The sequence below is a fragment of the Parasteatoda tepidariorum genome, chromosome 3, assembly GCF_982258835.1.
Source record: "Parasteatoda tepidariorum strain Cologne lab strain chromosome 3, Ptep-v5.0, whole genome shotgun sequence".
Lineage (NCBI taxonomy): Eukaryota > Metazoa > Arthropoda > Arachnida > Araneae > Theridiidae > Parasteatoda > Parasteatoda tepidariorum.
This window is the reverse complement of record NC_141757.1, coordinates 95,400,389-95,414,085: the sequence shown is the minus strand read 5'-3', so window position 1 is coordinate 95,414,085 and position 13,697 is coordinate 95,400,389. Positions and strand designations below refer to the sequence as shown.

At 25.6% G+C, this 13,697-nt stretch overlaps 1 protein-coding gene across 2 annotated transcripts in view; it reads left to right on the top strand.

The window, feature by feature from the left end:
- Positions 1 to 267: 267 nt before the first annotated feature.
- The window catches only part of Hr38 (Hormone receptor-like in 38), a 68,561-nt gene continuing 55,131 nt past the window's right edge, over positions 268 to 13,697 (top strand). Inside the window, exon 1 of one of the 2 annotated variants that reach the window (XM_016067473.3) lies at positions 268 to 638. The gene's annotated coding sequence lies outside the window, so the exon portion shown is untranslated. The remainder of the gene's footprint in view (positions 639 to 13,697) is intronic. The other variant, XM_016067471.3, reaches the window with a different exon arrangement.

Below are 13,697 nucleotides of genomic sequence, written 5' to 3'. Positions count from 1 at the left end.
ACCGGAACAAACACACCTGTTCTATTATGAAATATTAATCCTAAAATAGAATATTTCTATTGCATCAGTTCTTCTCATCATTTATTCCATAAGATTCATTTCTGGCAATGGATGCAGATCTTTTCCTGCCGTTCTATGACGTAACTTAAATGACGTCAGAGAAGTTATAGTTGCTGTGGCAACGGCTACATGTAATGACGTCACAAAATCCATTCTCGTACGCTGCTAACCTTCCACTTTCTCCAACCTCTACATCTGCCTCCAGTTAGTGAGCCAAAGGTTTTGCTCTTTCAAAGACAAGGATTCCTTTGCCAAAGTATAAATACGGCATCCAAATCGTTTGCAAGCTCCTACCCTACTTTGGTTCGCTACAGAACAGTTACTACTTAGAACAAATTTGAGGAATAAAATATAAATTCTTTTTTTTTCTCTGTCTATACTGTATTAAAATAATGGGTTGGAAAAGCTTTAGTGCCCGAGCGACATTGTTTATTTTTCGTAGATTATTAGATTTGAGTGAAGCATTTAAGTAAAATCGTTTGATCTTTTTGTTGATTTTAGTGAAAAAAAATAGTTTAAAATTGTGCCGATCGTTTGGATAAACTTTGTTCATTCAGGATGCAAACTTCAATGAAAAGGTAATTCGAATTTTTTTAATTTTAAAACGACTAATTTCTAAATTGAAATTTTACTGATTCCATTTTATATAAAAATATGAAGGTGAGATTGTTTAATGATAGGCATATAAAAAAAGTCTAACATGACAATGATTTTTAGACGATAATTTCATTGAAAAATCATTCCTGACTGACAGTTAATGATATAAATATCATTCAAATACAAATTTAGATCCTCTTTTTGCCAGGCAGTAAACATTAATCATTATTTTCTTTAATTATTTGGAGATATCAAATCATTACTTATCAAATACTTTTGACCATTTCTTTTTTTCTTTACTTAAAATAGCTCTGAATTAAATAATTTCTTCCAGTGCTAAAGTGTAGGAAAATGTAATTTTTAATGTAGGAAATATTAATATATTAGGAATGGTGGCAATTTCTTATTTTTCGTCATATCTTTATAAATTTTTAAAAATTTCAGCACAGGATGTAGAAATAGAAGAAATTTCTGCGATTTTTTTTATCATATTATTTAAAGTATTATATGATAAATTTAGCTTTTAAATTCTGCACAACTTATAATCTACAGCTGCTGAATAACTTATTCTGTAAAATTTACTTTAGGTATCTTTTATTTAAAAATGATATATGAAAAAAATAGCTGTCATAGAAGCATAGTTTAGTTTTCGAAGCACACGATTATGGTAAATGTTAATTTTTTTATTTATTTTCTAACTTTCTTTTTTTTTTATTTTTTATTTATTTCGTTGTTGAATATAATTAGAGATATAAAAACATTTATTTGGTTATTCTATAGCATCAGTTTATTTGAAAATTAAATTTATCTTATTTCTAATTGAAAATGTGAATACTGAGTTTTTCCATCGTATTTATTACTTAATTGCATTAATTTATTATAAAAGTTAATGAGTTATTTATTTTTTATGTTATATATTTTTCCTCTATAAATTTTAAGTAAGTTAAACTAAAAAGTAGCAGTAAAAGTTGAATTTAAAAAATTAAATTATTTATTATTTAAGAAGTCGAAGTAATAAGTTAAATTTAAGAAGCATCAATTATGTAATTATTGCTATTATTTTAATTTTTTTTCATTAAATATAACTATTTTATCTCTTAAGCGTTGAACAATAATTGCAATATTTAATTTTTCTCCAATTTTTATCTGTCTTTTTAATTCGCTGAATTACGCCAAACTAATGAAATATATATTTCTACATATAAAATTAAAAGCATAAGGAATCGTTTTTGATGTTGAACTTAAATTGTATATAAATTTTTTAATAATAAATACTTTTCTTTGAAAGCATAAAGATGCGATATTGTTTTAACTTCATTTATATATTAAAAGTAGTTAGCTTTATTACAGCTATAGCTTGATCATCTGAAAGCATTATTGTTAATAATCATAATTGCTTTAAAATTATTTTAAAGTATATCTTTAAATCGAAAATTTTTCTTTTTAAAATGTAAATCTTATAACATTGAGCTTTTTATTTCAAAATTCTAACATGTATAATTTTTCTAATCTAATTTTATTTCTGATTTTAACTTATATTTTAAATAATTTGTAAATTATATAAAAGATGTATTTTATTTTATGCACATTTGCCTTTTATTTTGTTTACTATTTTTGTCTTTTACTTTTGCTTAATTCAAATCATACAATTTATTCTAGTTCTTTTTTCCAGTTATACATTTATATTTTGTCGAATATATTTTTAAGCGAGTATTACATTATTTTTAAAAAAAAAAGTTAAATCGATTATAAATTTAAAACATTATTATAAAAGTTTTGATTTATTCTTATGTTACTTACTTATTTATAATTTTGCACTACTGCATAGTTATTAAAACTTCTTGAGAGCTGGTGAAAATTATTTTAAAGAGTAATATTAAACTTGTTCTATAAGCAAATACAAATATTTTCATGCTATTATACAAAAATGCCAATCAAAAAGTTTATGAATTTTTATAAATTTTAGTAAAAAAATATTTGTATCAAATAAAAATGTAATGACGCTTAAAAAGTAATGGCGCTTACAAATTTTCTTTATTTTCTTTCTAAAATATTTTTATATTAATTTGTTTTTAAAAAGATTATTTACTTTTTGAAATATTTTTCTAAGACGGATTGTGATAAAATCAATTAAGTCTGTAAACAATGTTATTTTAATCAAAGGATTTTACTTTCTCATTAACTCTTACTTTACTAATACTTTTAATTTCTTTAAATAGAATTTTGATTTATGCTAGAAAAAGGACATATTTTGCCACTGATTTCAAAATAGAGGATCTGATTTTAACTCGCGGATCGAATATTACTTGTCAATGTCAATAACTTCTATACAGCCCGCGTTAATAAAATACGCCTAAAAGAATTGATTTTGTTCATTCACTGCGCGTTGAATACTATTCCTTATAAATCAATTTTTTTTCTTTGCATTCATAAAAAACATTATCTAGCGTTTTTCTATTTAAATTCTAGTCACGCTTAAGTTTTTTGGTCACGATATAGTTTAATTTCTAGTTCCGATTGTTACTTCTATAAGTTTTTCTGCTGTTTCTCATTAGGAGACATTTAACCATTGCTCTTTCAAAATGCTTTTGTATGACTGTTTTACGGGGGCATATTTTAAATAAGACTTAATCAATATGATTAAAAAGTTAATTTAGTATTAGCTATTCCATATACTACCAACATTAATTAATCATTTTCATGTAGAACTATTGAGAAATTTTAATGACAGCTAGAACAAGGTAATTTATAACACGCAATGAAGAATTTGTGGCACAGTGTTTGCTGCAATATTCATTCAAAAAGTCTTCTGAAACTTACGGAATTCATATAATAGAATCCATGGAATAGGAATATGTAAAGATATTCCAGTGATCCCGTGCCTTAATTGATTTTACTGAGGAAGATTGTGTGATTTGGCTCTGTAATTTCGCTGACAATCACTGAGGAAGAACCATGCTAATATGACATTTTAATGAATATGAAACAAATCAGTTTTTGAATGTATAGAAACATCAGGATGCTCTTTACAAAAATTTATTTTACACCACTAATCGTCTCAAAAATGCTTCAGAAAAAAATGCAGGATTCACTTGGAGTCGTACATAATATTTTCGTTACTCCGAAATGCTTTTAGAACATTTTTTTTAACATATTCTATCACCACTACGCTCTTCTACTTTATAATTAGAACGCTGTTAAAAAATTATGGAACACATTGAAACACATCTTTTGAGCTTTTTGAACACAACATTTCGAAGAATTCTACACGATACTTCGGTTCAAATTGACATAAAATGTGGTTTTTAACACCTTATTAAGGTAGAAACAATTTTACAGAATATTATGGTTAAAGTACCAATTTTATGGTTCAGCGTTGAGCCAATTTTTCCGATAAGTACCGAACGAAAAATAGTTTGTTTTATTAACTTCATAAAATCGCGATTCCCACTTTTGTTTTACGGAGCAGAACCACATGAAATTTTAAAAGAAGATGATTGATCTTGTGATTCTATTTCTATCTTGCAATGTTTGTTTAGATTTTTCAGTAAAGTTGTTTTCACAAGGTTCTGATAAAAATAAATTACGTATACTTGTACCAAAAAATATAAATTATATTTAGAAGTTACCGGCTATTTTTGCACCAAAAATAATTGACTGCGTAGTTTGTAATAGTGTAATACCAAAACGTGTAATAAAATTAGTTCATAGTAAATAGTCTGAAACATCAGTCAACACTTTTTAACCTTTCGGTAGTTATAAACACTTTTTTTATTCCCTATGAGTTATGGAAATGATTTATTATTAAATTCTACAATTGGGCTGAAGCAGAATAATTAAAAAAAAAGGGAACGGAATACTGTAAATTTCTTAAAATATGAATGAATAGTAATAATAAAAAAATTTCTCATTAAATATAATGTAATTTATGTACAGTTGGAATTAAAAAAAATAAATAAATAGAAATGTTATTCACTGAATAACTTTCTTGACACAGTAGTGATGCCATGTTTAGTTATTGCATTATCACCTCTTAACATTGGAGAGATAATGAGGCGATAATTTAAACATAGTAATTATTTTTTGCATGAAATCGCCTCACGGTAAACAAGTTAATATGTGTGCTATTTTTTAAATAACTGGTTAGAGTTCCCAAAATAAAATTCTGCAAATATTCTTTTTGTTATAATTTAATGACTGTATATATAAATTGAAAATGCTAGATTATTGTAGAAAATAATCTAAATAAAGTTTTCTTGTTTTTAATTATACATTTATTTTACTTTACTTTCGTGAGTTATAAACTGGGACTTTTTTCTTCCAAATTTTAAATTTGTGCGACACATTTTATGCGTAATCAAGGGTATTCAAAATTTAATTACGGTAGTCCATAAGAAGCTATAATTTTTTAAAAACATGAACAAATTTAATGAAATTATAGATTTGCGTCGAAAAAAGCAAGACAGGTTAAATAAGTTATAAAACAAAAGAATGTGTATAAATGTCTATTTCTCGATAATTCTTATCTTGACTATTAGCCAATTATATAAGCTTTGTTGTATTATTGTTTATTTTTAATTACTTCTTGCAATTTGCAATAATTATAAACCTTTTGTTAGGAACATGCATTTTGCTTTAATATTTTTAAGCTCGCAATCAATTTAATTTTTCAATGTTAAATATTTCATATGAATTTTAAGGTTTCATTTGGATTGCGCAGTTTCTTTCTATTTAAATATAGCACTTTCTAAAAATTATGACTTTGCCCTTGCAGCGCGACATTGAATCTTTTTTAGCTTCTTGGCTTTGTTTCATATGACGCAGAACCTGAGGCTTGAAAAACCAAATTTATGTGCTAACGTAAATCTTCACTTTAAATATCTTAGTAACAATGGCCGCTACTGACGTCATCACGGTACAGAAGTATGCAAGCTATGACGCAATCTCGAGTGGAAGATACCTACCGCTGCCTATTTTAACTCATGCACATATAAAGAAAGGGTTTGTTTAAGAAGTAAAAGGGGTGAAATGTTTGCGCTGCCGACAGTCAAAATGGAGTAAATATTGTTAAAATTTTTTAATTATTCATCTAAAGATTGGAGCATAATAATTATATTTAAGTTTCTTAGAAGTTAGAGAAGCTCCAACTCCTATCCTTTCATGCTAAACTAAAGTGCAATTCTACCATTTACGAAAGGTCACATTTGCTCACTTTAAAGGCACATAATTCAGTTAAAAACAGGAAGTTTAAATAATTTTTGTTAAACTAATTCTTAGGGTCAATGATACTTATTCCAATTCTTAATAACTTTTATTAGTTTAATTTAAAAAAAAAAAAAAAAAAAACTGTCTGGTTAGAACTTAACGCAATAGGATACGTCCGAAACATCCGCTGATTGTTAATTTAATTTTTTTTTTTAAATATTAAATTTCTTCTAAATTAATTTAATTTTTTTTCTAAAATATTAAGTTTCTGAAATTGAAACAAGTGTAAATGACACTCAGAGTTATTTCAGTAAAAGTTATTAGAACTGTTTAATTTTTCTAAATTGAGATTTATGCTTTTAACTTCTGCAAATGTGACATTGGGAAATGGTAAAGCTGCCTTATAGTAAATTTTTGCGCATATGTTTTCTATTAGAAGTACGTTAAAATGAGTTTAGAAATTTTGCTTTATGTAAAATTGTCTGACCGAAAAAAAATTATTAAGTTTATTGAATAGTGTTAAATAAAATTAAAAAACACAATAGATTTATGTAGTTTTTTTCTCCTCCTTTTTCCCATATAGACATAAATGTGACTAAATTTATATTTATGTCTGGGGTTTGCACTAATTGTCCATAATCATAAATGCATAATTTGTTTTGGTGGAAATTTTGGACTTACCTGGCGTTTGCATCAAGTTTCTCAATTTTAGAAAATGATTGCAAAGTTTTTCCTTACATTCCAATTTCGTTTGCAAATTTTTTTCGGTAAGGTTTTACACCAATAATTGAATCAATGTATTACATATACCTAAATAATGTTTAAATTGTTTTAACTACTAAATTAAAGTACTTCATAGTTTATGTAAATTATGCTAGTCTTAAATATATCTGATAATTAAAAAACACTTAATTAAAATTAAAAAGAACAAAAGCAAAATTTTTTAAAAACGAGAACTTAACTTACTAAAGTTAAAATTTAATTCTTAATTAATATTCAATATTAAATTATATAAAAAATCCAAAGAGGTCGGAAAAAGTGAACAGAAATATATGTGGCTTGTCACTGTTTTCCAGAAACCTTTCGCAATCATGCAACTGAATAGTTATTTAAATAGAGGAAGTAAAAAAACACGAAGAAAATTTTGAGATGATTAAATTTAGACAACAAACTTCTATGGGCATGTTGTTTCTGTCTTAAAAGTAGTCAATGCTTACCTACTTTAAAATTGTCAATTTTTTTCAACCAGTAAACAGACTTTTTTTTTATACCTGTTGTCTTTTTCATCTCCTCGTATCTTTCTATTTTTAAATTTGTAGCATGCGCCCAACTAATGATAGCATCATGAGAATCACATGGGTCCAATTTTTGAGGGGAGCAAAATTAAAATGGGAAGTAACAATAGCTCTCTATATTTCACTCACAGAAAAAAATTTCTTATGTCTGCTAAATATTCGCAATTAGATTGATTTCTTTAAATCTCTTTCTCGTTTTTAACTTTGATGAATTTAAATCGATGATGATTGGTAAAAGTTTTATTTGACTGAAATATTGAGGGGGACACATGAGAAGCAACGACACAGCGACGCTCATCGTTGGTATGGAATTTTTCCCTCAATGCACTTACGTAGAATCCGGTTGCAATGCAGAGAAAAAAACTGGTTGAAACTTGAGCGTGGTGAAGCGGATGCAGATCGTTGTATCTAAGTTTGGACAGAGGTTCCCAAATTGTGTTCCATTGAACCCTAGGATTCAATAGCTAAAGGGGTTCCAAGATTTAGGTCTTGTATTTATAACCAGTTATGATTTTTGAAATCTTTTATTATAGTTAGATTTAATCAACAATCCATTATTTATTTAATATTTTGGTTGCCTTTATGAAATTAAAATACAAATTTAAAGAAATGGCAAGTAAAAGAAATATATAATTTTTTTTAACAACAATATATTGAATAAATTGTGAAAAGGACTTTCATTTATGTAAAAAAATGCAATAGTATTTCCCAATCAAATTTTAAAAAAATCGTTAATAAAGAAATATGTTTCTCTAATAACCATTTTCTACGTTTATAGCAGTCCTTTTTTTCTTTTCATTGAAAAAAAAAATCATAATTTGGCTTATTTTATTCATTTTTAGCTTATGTGTATACTCAAAAAAGGTTAGCGAATTTAACTGTCGGATATAAAATCTGATTTAAGATTAATAATGATAAAACGATGAAAAAATTTCATTCCTATTATTAAATATTTTAAAATTTAAGTTCTTTATTGGTTAATACGTTTACAATTGTCTTTATATACTTTGTTTATAAAATAGTGGCTCCGGTGAAAGAAGAACATTTAGGATTCCATAGCCGAAAAAATTGGAGGAAAAAAATAATCGCTTAGTTATAATTTTCTGTTTTTGTCCCCCAGAAGTTTAATGAGAGAGGGAAATATTTATTTGATTCGCAAATATCAGTAACTTGAATCAAACAGTTGATTTGATATACCTTCAAGCCTTCTTAGTCTGTTTGATATTTTAATAAAACGTATTAGAACACGCAATAGACAAAAACTATTTCACTTAGTGATGAGATCAACTATAATCATTAAAGCACTATATTTATAAATTTAATTTATTGGAAAATTATAAAGTGAATGAAAAATCTTCCATGAATTAACATTATGAATCTCAACGTATGTTTTGCCAATTCCGTGATATGCTAACTTTTTCTTGTAATATAATTAATATCTGAGTCAATGTTTTTCTTCCGATTTTTTATTCTTGGATAATTTTAAAAATTCATGTTAAAATGCATAGTTTTTATTAAGGAAAATGGTCGAAGATCATTGAATCGGTAATCCACGTTAAACATTATTCTTAAAACAAGCAGAAAAAAAAGAATAAATGTGAAGTCAATATTCACTGATTTGTGGAGATTGTATTTTTTTTTTTTTTTTTTTGCTAGCAAATCATGTTTTATTTTTTGAATTGAGGTGTGTTTGTTATATTTTTGTCACCATTCAACCATTTTGAGGAAAAAAATAATAAAAAAACTAATTTTTAAAACTTGTAATACAATATCACCATCTTCAAATAAAATAAATTTATAAAAAATTCAAATTTGAAAAAAGAAATTAAATTAAATTAATCAAATGTGATTTAATTAATCAAATTTGAATTAAAATCAAATATTTCTTTAAAAAGAGGAGAGAGAGAGACAGTCATATATCCCATCCTGTCAATCCTTTTTAAATCTCTTTCCTCAAAACTCTTTTTATTAAAACTCAAGTTTTAAAAGAATTGAAATCGATATTGATATCAGAGACGTTCTGAAGAATGGGAAACATAGTAGACATTAAGAAATCGATAGATTTTAATTCTAAATGTTTGATCTGTTTTACCTAAATTTAAAACTCAAAATGAAAGTTGAATACATTTTGAACATTTTGGTAGCAGTAAAAATCTTTATTTTATTTGGCGACTTTAAAGTGTGTTTCTGAATATAGATGGCGCTACAATGTCAATTAATCTTACACGCAAAACTAATATAGCATAAATGTTTTTCCTCCCCTCCTTTTTTTAAAATAATTTGTCTAGAAACTGCTGAGTATGTAAACTGTTAGTATTCTGTGTATGTGAAAAGCACACAGTGAAAAGCATCAAATCTAATTGTTTTTCATACTAATAGTTGATGAAATTTTTTCCCCAATTCAATTAAAATTATTGCTTTAATAGAGAGTAATACCTAAATGCAACAATTCATCTGTATAAATAAATATTAAGTAAAATTCTTGAAATTTAAACTTAAGCACAAATAAGCTTTATTTGAATAACATTTATAGATTAATCTTGATTGCGAAACTATTTGAAATTGTCAATTCATTTTTGTTAAACTACTAAATAACTAGTCATTAGCTATTTCTTTGCTTTTAATATTTAAAATATCGATATAAAATTTTGTTCTAGCCAGTTTTAATTGGAAAACTCATTAATATTTTTTATATCGGAATTATTTTTTTTAATTTTCCGAAATAGAGTTGTAAGAAATGTAATCTATTACAGTGATCAATTACTCTGTAATCAAGATTACATGTTATCTTGATTACTTGTGATTAAAATTACAATTGTAAAGATAAGATGAAATAATAGATAAGATTATATGAAATAATTACTGGTAATCAATTACATTTTTCTAATTTTGTTCCGAAATCCTTTATGCCAGCTTCTTGTTATTTTTTAAAATTTTTTTTAATCTGTTGGTAACTTTTTATTTTGAATTTTAATATTTCCAATTGTTAAATTCGTATTATTTTTGAATTCAAATAGGATTACAGCATAGATTAGCATTAAAAATATTACCCTAGTTTTGCTTCCGTATATTTTAAAAGTTGTTGGAAAAAAAATTAACACTTTCTTATGGTAATATTATTTAAATTTCATTCAAGACAAACTTAAAAATATCAAGCATAAGGGTTTCGGCCCATTAATTTTATTGCATTAATCAAATGAGTAAAGCAATGAATTAATTAAAGATAAAACTAAAGAATAGATAATATCTAAAAGAATAAAAAATTTTAAATAATTGAATTCTTGATCCTACACCTATCATTGGAGTTTTTTCAAGTTTAAATTACTTATGTAATTTATGTCAAAATCGTGATCCTGTTTTAAGGGGGTTCGGTACCTCCTATGTTGACAATGTTAAAAGGGCATATTTCGATGTACCTTTTTAAAAAAAGTATCGTAGTTAGAGCTTTGAAATTTTTTTTGTGTATGTAATAGATATTCTAGATTATACTGAAGTGAACTTTTTTAAATTTAGTAAATTAAAAGAAATTTTAAAAAAATAAATTACACAGCATGTCAGAAAATTTTAAAAACTTCACATTTTCATCCGAAAATTTTGAATTAAAAAAAAATATTAAGTTTCTCTAAAAAAACTGATCACTTCAGCACAAACTACAGTACTAAAGGAACTTTTTAATTCAAAAATCAAAGTGTTGTGATCAATAGTTTTCAAGAAAAGGTACATTGAAGCCAAAAAAACATAGTTTTGAGTTATTTGCATTTAAAGCGTAAATATTAGACTACCAACGATATTTGAAATTTAAATTCCAAAATCATATTGTTTCTAAGTTATAAATCTCGTACTGCTTACATTTCAAACAAATTACTCTTAAATGTTTCTTTTATTTGACTGAAAAATAAGTTTTTATACTGTACTCTCCTCACTTTTCGAGCGAATAAAAAGCCCTTAAAATGATCAAACTGAATGCGATAATTATAAAATTGTATAATTCATAAATCACCCATAAATTTTATTCATGAAAATTGAATATTCAAGTCTTTACCAAGATGTTTTGTTTAAATTTAAATGAGTTAAAAGTATTTTTGTTAAAAAAAATAACAATATTACAAAAAAATCTAAGAAAATGCATATTTCAAGATAAACATTCTAAACACAGAAATAATTAACAAAGAACTGTAAATAAGAATTTACTTCAAAATTTGAAATTTTATGTAAAGAACATTTAAACAAAAAATCAAAATGATGTAACTAAAAATTAGGGAGAAAAAAAAATCCGGTCCAAGGTAAATTCGAATAATGTAAACGAAATTCCTAATCTGTGCCGGTAATGACAGCTTTAAAACAATCCTGGTCCATAAGCAATGTTTTTTTTTGCATTTCAGTACTTTATTTTATTTTCTTTTACGTAAGTAAACAAAAACGTAATGAAGAATAAAAAAAACGTAAAAATAATGACCTAATAACAGTATAATAAAAGAACAAAACAAAAATTGATTTAACAAATCAAACTAATGTAAATCTCAGTTTTATATTCAAAATTCTCGAAAAATCGCATGGAAATAAAGAACAAACAAATAATCCAGTTAGAGTTACAATCAACTAAAGATATTGTGAAGTTGAAATTATAAATAATTTTTTTATGACTTGGTAATAGCACATGCAAAAAATAATGGACATTATAATGTTTACGAAATCGTCTGTCAAAAGTGGGCGTGGCATGGGTGTTTTCGGTTTGTTTACATTTTTTAAATTAAGTTTAAGTGCACTTCTACGTGGATTTCAAACAAAAGCAATATATCGTTAGAAAGCTAATAGTTTCTAGTTTAATTATTGATCAAAATCTCAAATTCGATTTTTTGAAGGTTTTTAGGTACTGAACCCCCTTTTAAGATATTCAAAAATTCTTAGAAATTAACTTAACAGTCGTTAGATTTATTCAAAGTTCGAAGAAAAAATAAGTCAGAATATGTTTCTTTAGTAACTTTATTCCAACAACACAATTAAAAACTTACTTCTATAAAATGAAAATATTCCATATTTGTCTTCAAAATAATGCACATTGTTGATATTGGTTACATATTCGGTTTCAAAATAATGCACATCGTTGATATTGGTTACATATTTAGTTTCAAAATAATGCACACTGTTGATATTGGTTACATATTCGGTTTCAAAATAATGCACATCGTTGAGATTGGTTACATATTTAGTTTCAAAATATTTCAATTCGTTTCAATTAATGTTTCACATCACATCACTGATGTTTTCGTATTTTTTCATGTTTTGTACCTGTAGCAATTTAATTAGTGAATCAAACTTTTTGATTGGTGCGAAATTGCGATATAAAAATTTCCTTCGAAAATGCTTGATTCATTGCATTCCACAAGATACAACATTCAAAATTGTTTCAGCAGAATTTAGTTTTAATATATGATTTGCATTTAGTTTGGTAATTTAACCCTTTGATGTAGATGGGAAACCTGTGTCTCATTTATAATATATTTTTCTGATGCTCTAACTATAAACAAAAATATATTTTGGTATTTTTTTAATTAAAAAAAAACATTCAACTAGTCATTTAAAAAAATCTCTTTGATTATCGGAATTAAATTTGTACTAAAATATTAAAAAAAGTAATTTTTTTTCTTTGATATTTATTTTTCTTAAATATTTAAAAATTTATCAATAATTGATTTTGTGAATCACAAAAATTTCAATAGTGAAAAACTGTTATCTTTCTAAATAACTGCAAATAAGAGCAAATTTGAAAATTTATTGTTTGAAAACGAGCTGTGTTAGGAAATTTGTACTTTTAACTTAGAATATGACAACAGTGTTTTATGCTGTTTTTCATAACCGTCAATTTGTAAAATGTTAAATATAATATTTTTCACTTATTTTGACCAAAATTATATTTGCAAAACTCGACTCTAGATTATTTTTACAAATATTTCATTGATTGTAATTATTGAGTTCATTTGGTAAAAACCAATACCAACCGTGTCAATACCTAAAACAAACACCCACTAATGCACCTTCTAGCGAAGAACATAATTATTTTTGTGAATGAAAACATACAATGAAATGATTTCAAATGATTTATGACATATTTCACTGAAATTTCAAGGACAAAACAACAATAGATACGTTTAAATGATATTGTTATACTTTTATGACGTTGTACTACGCTATGATGTTACAAAAAATACACTATTCATTCATAAAGTACGTCTCATTCAAGATAAATATGATTTTATTAGACGATAATTTCCCGGATCCTTTTTGAGAATGGATGAAATATTGATATCGACACATTTGAAGTGATTTCAAAACATCAAATGACAGGTGTGCTTTTTCTTTACTTTCGATTAAGTCTATATCTTTAGAGGAAAAGATGTTGAACGTGGGAAGAGAGAAAGAAAATTGAAGAAAAATAGAACATTTTTATAAACAGTACCGTTAAAAGGGACTTGAAGTTACTGACGTCAACAATTGACGTCGAATTTACGCAAGTTACAATGGATTTAGTTTAAAATAAAA